Source organism: Capsicum annuum, unplaced genomic scaffold, assembly GCF_002878395.1.
Source record: "Capsicum annuum cultivar UCD-10X-F1 unplaced genomic scaffold, UCD10Xv1.1 ctg4460, whole genome shotgun sequence".
NCBI lineage: Eukaryota > Viridiplantae > Streptophyta > Magnoliopsida > Solanales > Solanaceae > Capsicum > Capsicum annuum.
Genome location: NW_025852142.1, coordinates 88,840 through 102,860, shown reverse-complemented (window position 1 = coordinate 102,860; position 14,021 = coordinate 88,840).

The window sequence follows — 14,021 nt, the reverse complement described above, 5'->3', positions numbered from 1 at the left end:
TGTGACCTTGCATAATGTAACCTTCTTATCTGAAACAACACTCATTAATAACATAACAATTTGTTGTAACTAAACTAAGAGTGTAACAAAATATAGAGTTTAAAGATAAAGTCGCTTGAATCATGATAATTTAGAGATAGTGTTTTGACTAATATCTCCATATACCAATCGTTATGCCCGATTATTTTTCTACAAAATCAGAGAAAATGTTAGAGATTATAACAAAGTAATAGAAAACATAAAACAAGAGAAAAAGGTAAGTAGAGAAATTATCCGGACTATTGTGGCAAGGCCACATTGGATCTGGTAATGCCTTTTATCAAGCTTAACATTCTCAACATCCAGACTTCATTGTTCCTTCATCTAAAGGAAAATTCTTAGTTTTTAGAGATTGATTGTGTTGATATTTATATGCTCTCCTATTGCTCCTTGTTGATCATCTATTTGTAGGCTTGAAGTGCAGTCTTTGTGAAATTTTTTAGGATCTTCCTAAAAAATTCTACCCCAGTTTAAAAACTCTCAAACTTTTTTATAACTTATAACATTATTTAGTATGAAATTTTTGAGATCTTCTCAAAAATTCTGCCCCATTCTAGAATGCAAAATACTTCAATTTTTTATGACGTAGCGTAACTTGAAATTTTGAGAACTTTCTCAAGGATTATGCCCCGGTTCAGCTCAGTGACATCTAATATTCAACTTTTAACAAATATCAAATTTTGTGAATTTTCTTAGACTTTGTCAAAAATTTCTGCCCCAGTTACATACTTCAACATCATCTCCATGTAACTTGTAAGAAGATCCTCTTAAGAATTTTTGAGATCCTCTCAAAATTTTTCCCCGGTTTATATTAAAATCTTATAGTGAATATGATCGAGTCATTATGACGCATACGTATTCCATTCAGGTAGGAATTATATCAAACGTAGTTTCACCATAAGATGGAAAAATAAACTTTCTAAAGGTTTGACCAAAGCCAACATAGGCCACCTACATATTCCAATCTTGGAAATTCAGGTCAAATGTAGTTCATAGAACTAAAAGCACTATCTTATACTTTTGATAACATGACCGAAGCCAATACAGGCCGCCTATGTATTCTACTAGGGAAATCAGGTCAAACATAGTTCATTACAACTAGTAAGTACAATTACAAGGAAAACACGAAGTGCAATTACAAGGAAATCAAACCATAAGTAAGATTACAAGGAAATCAAATACGATTACACGAAAATAATATAATAACTTTAAGAAGAATGCCAAAAATGAAACTTGGAGGGAACTTCATTCTTCGTTGCGACTGATGATTCTAATGACTACTTCTTGTGATTAGGTAATGGATTGTTGTTGACATTGACTAGAGCTTCTACAAGTGTTTTCACCTTTTTTTCAATCAAATCCTGAATTTTGTGCTTAGGAGTAATAAATTTCTCGGTATCATTTCCAACAACTCCTGAGTGGTAAGCATATGAATTGTTTATATCATAACAATTAGCAAAACTATTCACAGGCTTTGATTCTACTAGATGATGTAGTTTTGTTTCTTTCAACCTTTCAAAAAGTTGAGTAAAAGATTCTACAAATGGCGCAAAAATTCTGGGTGGCTTCCTTTTATGATTGGCATGAGAAGCATTATTTTAATAGTTTTATAGTAGAGGTTGAGCATGATATGTCTTTTGCGCGTTGAATGAGAATGTCTAGCATTGGTTTGGTATCATGGGGATTGCTTGTAGTTGGATGAACCTCCTCGAGTCATTACTCCCATAACTTTTTTTTCTTTTTATTCCTGAAAGAGCCAGTCCAAAGCCTCTTGTGAGTGGATTTTGGTTCTGTCAAATTTATTATCCTTCCTATCTTGAGGCAATCCTGAATCATTTCTCCATTCTTAACAATTTTAGTAAACTTTTTTCCAGCCATTGTCACCATGCAATCAAAATACTCTGGACTTAGTGTATGAATAAAGTAACTAATTATTTTAGCTTCCTTCACAGGAAGATGGGCCCTAGTTGACTCTTCTCTCCACTAAATGGCATATTCATGAAAACTCTCTTTTGTTTTCAACCTTAGCTTTGTGATAGAGATCCTGTCAGGAATGATATCGCCATGAAACTTGTAATGATCCATAAAAGTATTTTCCAAGTTATCCCAAGTGCGCCACTTAGCCACATCTTGCTTAGTATACCATTCTAGAGTTTTTCCACTCAAACTCTAACTAAATAGCTTGACTCGTATTCCTTTTTTTTTTACCACACCAATAAACTTTTAATAATAAGTTTTCAGATGAAAGAAGGGATTTCCAGACCCATCAAACTTTTTGAATTTTGGGATCTTGTAGCCAGGAGGCAACTCAATCTCGAGAAATACACACAACTCTTCATACTTCACACTTTAATTACTTTCAATCCCTCTGAGGCTTCTCATTGCATCTTCTAAATCCTTGAGCTTTCTATTCACCATCTCATCAGTGCACACCCAAGGATCATTTTCGACTTTAACATAATGATCAACATCTAGGCGATAATAACCCTTGAGTTTGTATCACCGATGGGGCGGTAGCATAGGTGTACACCGATAAGTTTGAGAAATGGAAAAGTGACCATCCAGATCAACTCCTTCCGATGTCGGAAGCATAAGACCTTTTTGTCGAGCATCAGGAGGTAGAGTCATGTTTGGAGGAGTCTAAGAAGGTGTTCTTTGTATCACTGTGAACCTTAGATCGGCAATTTGTTTTTATAAACCAGAAACAACCTCTGGGTTATTTCTCTTCCTATCGAGGGACTAGGGCCCATTTCCACAGACAAGGTGGGAACTGATTCAAATGAAGTGCTAATTAAACTAGGTCCATAGTTGAACGAGTCTTTCTATTAGCCCAAATAAGAACTGATGAGTTTGTAGTTGCTCTCTTGACTTTAGATCGGGTAAAATACTGATATTTTGCCAGCGATTACTTTGCTTTTAGTCTTCATGAAGCAAGCAAGTTTGATTACCAACACAAATCAGCATCTCTCTAAAAGAAAAGAAAAATACTTAAAAAGTAAAATGTTAGTTCATGATCGTAATAATTGACCAAATAATATATGAAAAAAATGACATATATTTGGTTTGAAACAGACTAGTCCAGAATTTGAAGAATTGGACACTTTGAAAAAGTGTCAGAATGATCAAAACTTTGACCATTTGATGAATTTTGAGTTTAATAGGGAAAACAACATTTCAAATAGAATAAACTAAGTGATTTGAAGAAGTCGGGTGTTTACGAATAAACACCCTAAAGGCATATGTGGAAAGCTTTTTTGAAGACAACATAATTTTTTCCATTAATAAAATATCTGAATAGCTCTAGCTATAATTAAGTTTGAGAAAAAAGAATTGTAAGAGAAACTTGGTCAATATTAATTGGACAATGACCGAATGAATTTTTGAACAAAACTTTGGTGAAATGGAAAGGATTTTATCGATGGACTTTTAAGAGCTTTTTTAGGAGGATCCAAATTTTGAGTCTTATATGTCTAATAATGCTCTAAGATTTTGAGATAGAACAATGGACTAGTCTTGCTTAAAGCCAAACATATATTATTTAAACACACAAATCAAGCAACATATAGACAAAACAAAATAATGAAACACTTCAGAACAAAAATCATTTTTAACACGTCCTAACATACTTGGGACCTTTTAAGACAAAAGTAAGACTAACATTTGAAAGATATACATACCGTTTGCAAGACGTTCCATTACACCCAAAATATTGTACAAACTTCATTAATAAATTAAATCGTATACAAAATGAAGGAAAGGGAAAATATAAAGTAAACCTCCTTGGGAATCCTTCAATCTTGAACTTCTTGAAATTGTTGAATACCTTCTGGGTGAATATATTCTCTAGATTACAATAAAATAAACTATAAAATAAACCCCTCAAACCAAATAGTGAATGGTCCGTACAATCCGGTATTATATACTTTAATTTAACACATAAAGGATAATTGTGTGTTTTGACTCATGGTCAATAGACGCAAGGTAGGTTCTCTAATAGGCCTAATACCCCCTCAGGTATTGGCTCATCCTAGGCTCGTTCCTAAATAAGGTTTTGTTTTCACTCTATCCTAGGTGTCTAAACTGGGTTGGACTGGGATTTCAAGTGGACAACTTGGATTTAAAAATACAAACAGTCATTGACGACCTAACTTATTAATAAACCATTATATTTTCAACACTTAATTTGGGATAGAAAAATAGGGGCTGGGACATCCACGAAATCTCAAAATATTTATCTATTTCAAATGGAAAGTATGACATGAAATGCAACAGTTAATAAATTGCAAAAATTTAAACACATAATTTCAAAAGTAATACTTAATACAAATATTAGCCAAACACACGAAATCCTTGTGGTTAGAACCTAGTTAAATCTCTAATGAAGTCGCCATTCTGTTATGATTCATTTTTGAAAAGTCCAAATCGTTCATAACTTCGTGGCTAAAAAGAAAAAGGTCTAATTGATTTTTGGAAGGAATTGAAGAAAAGAAAAAGAAAAGAAAAATATTAAAAGTTGTGGAAAAAGAAAAAAGAAAAAATATTAAAAATTAAAAATTAAAGAAAATAAAAAGAGAAAAAAATAAAAATAGGAGTTGGGAGGAGAAAAGGAAAAAAAAAAAAATAGAAAAAAAAAAGATTGGAAAAAAAAAAAAAAAAAAAGAAAAAAAACAAATTAAAAAATAAAAAATGCTGAGAAATTTATTTTTTTGAAAAAGAAAATCAAATGTAAAAACAAAAAAATTAAAAAGAGAAAAAGAAAAATAGAAGTTGAGAGGAGAAAAGAGAAAAACTGAAGTTGAGAAAAATTGACAGAAAAAGAAAAAAAATTAAAGCAAAATAAAAAAGGGCAAAAAAAAAGTTAAAAGATAAATAAGCGGAGAGTTGTTTAAAAATATTTGAGTTATAAAGAACCAAATTTATATTTTGTTATGAAATATAAAATAAGAACTAGAAGAATGGAGAGAGAAGGGAGAGTTATTTCTCTTGGAGAATTCTTGAGGGGTTCTCTTGGGGTATAAATTACAACGAAAAAAATCTCCTTTATTTATAGGAGAAAACTAGCTTTATCCCAAAAGTTGGGGTTTTTAACTTTTTCATAAATAGACATTTACTATATATGGTAATATATTTTATAGCACTCCTCTTTGAATGTCTAATTGATAGATAATGTGTCTCGTTAAGCCTTACTAAAAAATCCAGCAGAAAAAGAAATTTAGTGAAGAAAAAGAGTACACATCTTTAATAATACGCATATAGGCTGCCTCATTAAAAACCTTACAAGAGAAATCCAGTTGGACAAAACCTCATATGAAAAAAAGAGTACATTGTGTATTAACTCCCCTACTGAGAACATCCTTGAACCTTTGTATCCCGATCTTATAAACCGTCTCCTTGAAAGTTGCAGTTGGAAGAGACTTAGTGAATAAATTAGCCACATTGTTACTTGATGAATTTGTTGCACGATAATATCACCATTTATTTGTAGCTCATGTATATAGAAAAGCTTTAGCAAAATGTGTTTCGTTCTATCTCTTTTTATGAATCCTCTTTTAAGTTGTTGAAATACCCTAGGTTTTGGCCCTTGAAATTTTTCTGTGCTTTGAGCTCACTGTCCTAGTAACAACTCATCATACGAGTTGTAGATTGTGGGAACGGGTCAGGTGGTCCTAGTTGTGAATTATCCAGTGGATGGTAGTTAGGGTTCTGTTGTGTTAATGACTTAGTGGTATGAGTCGTTAGGGGTGGTGACGGGTCGTTAGGTTAAACCTTAATCAAATCAGTAACTTAGTGACTTGACTTAGATCTGAGTATGGCTAGCTCACTAAGAGCCGTGAGTATAGGTTTTGAGTGGTAGGGTTGAGTTGTATATTGTCTAGTATCCAATCTCTTTGGGTTCTGCCTTAGATACAGCTAGACCATACGAGTCATATGGTATGGTAATGAGTGGGATCATGGAGTCGTATGGTGGATAGTGTCTGGGTGTCCAACTCACTATCTTGGTAGTGAATCAAGGGTATAAGTCATATGTTATGGTCACGAGTCATGGGGGTCAACTCATAACCACCTGTAACCTTTTTACAATTTTAGGTTAGGGGCATTCTGGACATTTCTCCCTTTAACTCCCTTTGATACCATGACTTAAAACACTCGTTGGGACTTTATTAACTCATTATTCCCAATAAAAAACTCTCAAATTGTCTCTCAAACTCTTTGTTCAAGCAAAAAGTTTCATCAAGATAATCAATTAAGGATTTCAAGGGTTATTTCTCTCCATACTTCTTGGTGTCTAAGGCATATGACTCTTCCATTATTGTTATTTTAATAAAGGAATATGTTTTAATGAATGGTTCTCATGGTATTGTTATGATTTTGAAATAAAGGTTGGGGTTTTTTGGATGTTCATTGTTGAATAATATTTTCATGCTATAGACTTCTTTTCATTATTGTTATTTCTTAAGTTATTATTTTGGCTATGGTCAGGGACATGTCCCACTCGAATATTCTTTAATTCTGGTTATAGGCTTTGTCAGGCTACTATAAGCATGAGCGGTGTTAGTATTAGTGTTAGCATTGGTGTTGGTATTGGCATTGGGATTGATATTGGTTGGATATTTGGTTATGACTCTTTGGTTATGGTTATAGGCTTACTTTATTATCTTTGGATTATTATTATTTTATCTTGTTATATGTTTGAATTTAATCCAACATGAGGTGTAGGGTGGTTAATAGTGGGGTATCTAAGGTGGTCTCTGGTTGGACTTGAGATACCCGACATGACTAGGCCCCAATTTGGGTCGAGTCAGATTGGTATCAGAGCCCTATGTTCATGGTTAATTGGGTGTCCGACAAAGCCATGTTGAGTAGAGAAAGATGCTATGAGGCATTTAGGAATGTTTTCTTTTTGTGTTTTATTTTTTGAGCTGTAGAGCCTAAGGTCCTAACATTTTCTCTAATTCCCTCTTGTTCGCTTTTCAGATTATGCCTTCCAGATAATATGAACCTCATTGAAACTTCCCTGTCCTACCTGAGGATAATGTTGATGGAACATGTCCTACTTATGAGGTCTAGACTCAGTCTAGAGATCTAGTTCCTGATTGCCCTCCTGGTATTCCATGGTCCCCTTCTATCCTTCTTGAGCTCCTCAGGCTGATGTGATAAATGTTGAGTTTTGTTAGTCTATTCATATGGTGGCTTAATTGATAGCTTCTCAGTTTGAGTGGGGTATTTCTATTACTCCATCTTATGAGGCCACAAAGGTTGGTCGATTTATGAGGTTGAACCCTCCTGTGTTCACTGGTGTTATAGTTGAGGAGGATCCTTAAGGTTTTATTCATTAGATGGAAAAAATTTTTAGAGTTATGCATGCTACTGTAAAACACCCCACATTTTAGGCTAGACTTTGAACCATCGTTCTTATGTGTGTAAACTTTAATCCCATGATTTATATGTGAATACATGTGTCATGATCATTATTCTAGTATGTGAAGTGTTTTCGAGGTGAAAAATCTTCATAGGAATCACTTAGAGCGAAGTTTAGCTAAGAGCCCTTATTTTGTCAAATCTTTGTATTAGATTCTACAAGGGTCTACTTTGAACGTGCATAACCTTTTATATATATGGATTTTTTCAGCTCAAGATCCACCAAATGATAGATAATTTAGTTAGCTTTCCTACTATACCAATTTCTCCTTGATGCGATACCCGAGCAAAAAGTTATGACCATTTTTGTGAGAGGCAGTAAGGGCGCATGATAAGCTCGTGCCGCGGGGGTTATTCCCCCAGAATAAGGTAGGCGGTGTGAGGCTACTCCCCTGTACTAAGTGGAGTGGCGAGGGGTCTATTCCCCCACTGTTTCAACTTCTTAAGGGTCTAGGGCCACTTTGGTCCTTTCCCCTCAACCCCAAATGTCCAAGGCACGAATTATAACACACATAAGTGCATTATTTTCCCATTATCCTCAAAGAAACTCACGTAAAAACCCTACCCTTTACCAAGAACAATAATTCAAGCTTTTCCTCTTAAGAACACAAGGATTCAAACTTCAATTTCAAGATTTCTTCAAGAATTCGTTCAATTAAGGTATGTGGAGTTTTAAACAAGGTTAATCTTTTATCCTTGTGCCTGAAAGTATGATTTTCAAGTTAAATTTATATGTTTTAAGTTAGGGTTCACTCCTAAATCCTCATGTGTTGAGAGCATAGCATTATCATGTGATTTAAGGGACTAAAGAGCATAAGAGTTGTACTTATTCATGTTTTAACTAACAAGTTTGATATTTTATTTTGAATTCCATTACTTCGATTAAAGTATGAGTTTTTTTCTTCATTATGGGATTCATATGTTCAAGATGAGTTTGATTCATGTTCTCCTTAGTAGTTTGAACTCAATTCATGTCCACGTATGATTCCATGAAAAGTTAGGTTATCTCATGCTTCAAGTTTTGATTTCCAATGTCCTATTCAAGTGAATTTCATGTTATAATATCGAATTATAAACTTATCCATGTAATCATGTTGCTTACTCATGTTTAACATGTTCCCATGTTCAATTTCATGCTCTTCACTTACTTGGTGAGATTTTTATGTTTTGGATCTTCTAGCCATGATTTCCATACTACAGTTTTAAGCGTTCATATCATATTTTATGAATTATTCAGTGCTGGTGGGTTATGAACACCCGATACCCATGTGTTTTACATAATTTTAGATTTCCAAATATTGAGTTAGTCAAGCCATGAATCTTATCATTATACTCAAGACATTTATGATCATGAAGAGTTCTATCAGAAATAATGTGCAGTTGAAGTCAATTTAGTTAGTGTACCCGTTTTAGTTCAGTTGGGAGTAGGAATTAGTACCAAGCGAATGCAGGGATGACGGCTCCCCCATTAGTTTAGGAGGAGTCGTTAGAAGTAGTCCCTAAATTCTAAAACTACGTAGCCAGTGTAAGATATGAGGGGTCACACATCAGTTTAGGTTTTACTTTCTCTCAGGGGTCACCCGTCAGTTTAGGCTTAACACCCTGGTCCTTCGAGACAACAAATTAGTGGATCCACACAGCCAGTGTTAGTACCCATGGCACAGTACTGACACCCTTCCAACTGGGTTATAGGCTAGACCCCAATTAGCTCAGATTGGGGCATGCTGATTACATGATACCTCCCACAGTTTCTTTCCAGTTATTCAGACTAAGTACGGCTCAGTATTACATGATCAATATTCAGATATCAGTTAATCAGTATACAAATATTAGTTAATCAGTATACAGATACCAGTTAATCAGTATTCAGATGTCATTTAATCAATATTCAGATATCAGTTATTCAATATTTAGTCATCAACTATTTAGTGTTTAGATATCAGTTAGTTCATTCATATATCATCTACTTAGTATATAGAAATTAGTTATCCCATTACTTAGATTTCAATCATTCAGTCACCCAGGCATCAGTTATTCAGTTAATCAGATCAGTACATATTATGTTTGGTTTTGTATGTTCATGCATTCATGCTCAGTATATTGGTATATTCATATCCTTGAGTTATGTTAGTTTACATTCCATAGTTTCAGACCTAGAATTCATACATGATCCTCAATATAGTTTTACATGTTTAGCTTTACATAAGATGTACATACAATATTCATGTTTTACCGCTTTCCAGTTTCAGTCCTACTTATTCTACAAAAGTAAAGTTTTAAAAAGACTAAGTGTAGCGATTCATAGGCTTATCAGATTGTATTTGTTATGCATATTTTAAGATACTTCAGCTTTTAGTTGATTTCAGTCTCTTGGTGAGTCTACTTACACTTAGCATGTATGTTTTAAGATTATGTATCTATTTAGTTTTATGTATTGCATTCACCCCCTCTTACTCATTACATTCCAAAGTACTGATCCACATATATGTCTATGTGCTACATTGTCTCATAATGTAGGTACCAGTTGCAGCCTACACATCATAATTAGACTATTGTAGCTTCTAGCCAGCAGGTGATGAGTTCTCCTATTTTGGGGAATCCAGTCAGTAGTTGTTCATGTACTTTATTTTGATTATTCATGTTATTGATTAGTAGTAGTTAGAGGCATATCCCATCTATCTATAGTCAATATAGTAGAGGCTTCATAGATAGTCAGTCAGAGTCATGAAATGTAAATTTCTAGTTCTCTCTTTAGTTTTATCAGGTAGTACACTTTATCAGTATTTTATTTATCCAGATTATGCCATGATTATGTTTCCGAACAATAAATTTAGCTATTTTATATATTCTAAATCAGTTGCTCACTTATTATGCTAGTTCATGGGTTAGCTTGGGATCACTTGTGGTTCTAAGCATCGTGTTACAACTAGGGGGTAGTCTAGGGCCGTGACAGCTACTAACGTGGAGGGTGTGGAATTTGCTGCCTACCAACTAAAAAATATAGCCTACCAATGGTATGAGAAATGAAAATAGTCTAGGGGTGATGATGCTGAGTCAGCACTATGGGATAATTTCTCTAGTGCTTTCCTAGACCACTTCTTTCCTCAGTAGTTGAGGGAGGCAACGACGAAAGAGTTTGTTAATCTAAAGCAAGGCAAGATGTCAGTCAAGGAGTATGCCTTGAAGTTTCACCAGTTATCGTGGTAGACTCCAAAGTTAGTTTCCAGTATGAGAGCTAGAATGAGAAAGATCACTTCTGAATTATCTCGAGACTTAATTTTAGAAAGTAAGATTGCTTTGTCGAATAAGGATATAGACATATCTAGATTGGTTATGTATATGCGGTAGGTTGAGGAAGAGAAAAAGAATCAGGCAAAGATAGGGGAGTGGCAGAGCAAGAAGTTTAGATTTTCTGAGCAGGATGGAGGCCAACAATAGAGTGGTAGGGATAGGGGAAAGTGGTCCAAAAAGAAGTAGGGTAATTTTGGATCTTACTCAACTGCTAGTGCTCCCTACCTAAAGTCGTCGGGTGACTGACATTTTTAGGGTGATGATAAATATAGGGCATAAATGCCCAATCTCAGGCTAGTGGGGCCCAATCAGCTCCATCATATCCTCTCTACAGATTTTATGATCGATTACATCAGGTTATTGTGATGAGGGAAAGGATAAGTGCTTCAATTTTGTTCATCCAGGGTATATATTTAAAATTTTTCCTATTGGTAAGGTTGCTTCTGGGGAAAACAAGGTTTTGATTTCTTCTTCATCAGCTCCGGCACCAAAGGGTGCGCCATCTGGCTCCAGCACTGGTCGGTACTGACTCTAAACTCTCACTACTCATTAGGAATTCGAGGCATCACTTGATGTCATTACTGGTATGTTGAAACTATTTTCCCGTGATATGTACTATTTACTTGATCTGGGGTCCACTTTTTCTTATATGACCCCATTTGTAGTTGTGCATTTTTTTCTTGATCTAAAGTGTATTTTGGACCAATTTTTTATTTCTACCCCAGTGGATGACTCTGTGGTGGCTAAAAGAATCTATAGGGGTTGTGTGGTATCTGTGGGTGGTCGAGAGACTTTGGTGGATCCATTTGAGTTAGATATGGTTAATTTCAATATCATATTAGGGATGGATTGGTTTTACTCGTGCTACGTATTTTTAGATTATCGAACCCATAAGGTTGTCTTTAAATTCCCTAATGAGCTGGTTATTGTATGGGAGGGTGGTTTCCTAACTACTAAGGAAAGGTTCTTATTATATCTTAGAGCTCAGAGATTAATTTCCAAGGGTTGTCTTTATCATTTGGTCTGGGTTAAAGATTCTAACTCGGAGGGTCCTTCCCGATATTTCGTCCCAATGGTGAATGAAATTCCTAAGGTCTTTCTCAATGACCTTTTTGGTGTCTTTCCCGATAGGGAGATCGACTTTGGAATTGATCTTGTTCTGGACACTCGTCCTATTTCTATTCCCCCATATAGAATGGCTCCAACTGACTTAAAAGAGCTTAAGGGGGAACTAAAGGATCTTTTAGACAAGGTTTTAATCCATCCTAGTGTGTCTCTGTAGGGTGAACCAATGTTATTTATGTGTAAAAAGGATGGTTCCCTTCGTATGTGTATTGATTATTGGTAGTTGATTAGGGTGACGGTAAAGAATAAGTACCCATTTCTAAGGTTTGATGATTTGTTTGATCAGCTTTAGGGTGCTAAGTTTTTCTCCCAGATTGATCTTCGATCTGGGTATCATCAGTTAAAGATTAGGGAGGTGGATATCCCTAAGACTATTTTTCGTACCCAATATGGGCATTTTGAGTTCTTGGTTATGTCTTTTGGGTTGACCAATTCCCCGAAAACATTCATGGACTTGATGAATAGAGTCGTTCATCCATTTCTAGATTTGTTCATCATTGTATTCATAGATGATATTTTGGTGTACTCTAAGAGCGAGGTGGATCATACCGATCACCTCCGCATTATATTGCAGACCCTGAAATATCAATAGTTATATGCCAAATTTTTGAAATATGAATTCTGGTTGAGCGATGTCACTTTTCTAAGTCATGTCATTTCTAGTGAAGGGATAATAGTGGATCCATAGAAGGTTGTAGTGGCTAAGAAGTATCCTAGACCCATGACTACAACTGATATTCAGAGGTTTTTGGGTTTAGCTGCTTACTACAGGAGGTTTATGGAAAGTTTCTCTTTTATAGCTGCCCTGTTGACTAAGTTTACTCATAAAGAGCTTAACCTTAAGCAAAGGAGATGGGTTGAGATACTCAAGAATTATGACATGAGTCTTTACTACCATCCAAGTAAGGATAACATAGTTGTTGATGCTCTTAGCAGGTTATCCATTCAGAGTTTAGCTCAAGTGGACAAAGGAAAATGGGAGTTGGTGAAAGATATTTACCGTTTAGCTAACCTTGGAGTTTGTCTCTTGGACTCTGAGGATGGTGGTGTGTTTGTGCAGAAGGTGGCACAGTCATCTCTAGGTGCTGAAATAAAGGAGAAGTAAGTGTTGGATCCTGTCTTGATGAGGATCAAGGATGATATAGGTGGGCAGAAGGTGATGGACTTCGAGATTAGTAGTGATGGTACCTTGCGGTAGTAAGAGAGGTTATGTGTTCCTGACATAAATGGATTATGAAAGAGGATCTTGGTTGAGATGCATGATTCACGCTATTTATTCATCTCGATTCGATGAACATGTATCATAACCTAAAGGAGATGTATTGGTGGAACAATATGAAGCTAGATATGTATGGTTTTATGGATAAGTGCATGGTGTGCTAGTAAGTGAAGGTAGAGCACATGAGGTTCGGGGGATTGTATCAAGAAATTGAGTTGTCTGTTTGGAAATAAGAGGTAATCAATAGAGCACATGAGGCCCGGGGGATTGTATCAAGAAATTGAGTTGTCTGTTTGGAAATAAGAGGTGATCAATATGGATTTTGTTAGCGGTCTTCCTTGGTCTTAGAATCAGTTTGATTTTATTTGGGTTATCATTGATAGGATGATGAAGTCTTCTCATTTCTTTCTAGTGAGGACAAATTTTTTAATAGAGCATTATGCAAGGTTGTACCTCCATGAGATTGTGAAGTGGCATGAGGTGCCTATTTCCATTATCTCAGATCATGGTACGCAGTTTTCATTGAACTTTTGGTGGTCGTTTTAGAAAGGTTTGGGGACCAAGGTGAGTCTTAGTACCGCATTCTACCCATAATTAAATGGGCAAGAAAAAAGAACTATTCAGACATTAGAGAATATGCTTCGAGCTTGCGTGTTTGATTATGGTGGTAGTTGGGTGGAGCATTTGCCTCTTATAGAGTGTGCGTATAGTAATATCTACCACTGTAGCAATTAGATGGCTCCGTTTGTGGCCTTGGATGGTAGGAGGTATAGGTCTCCTATTAGGTGGTTCGATGTTGGTGAGGTAGAGATGTTTGGTCTGAATTTGGTTCACCAAGCCATGGATAAGGTGAAGGAGATTAAGGATAGGCTTAAAGCTTCCCAAAGTCTCTAGAAGTCCTGTGTAGACGTGAGGCTAGGAAGTTAGA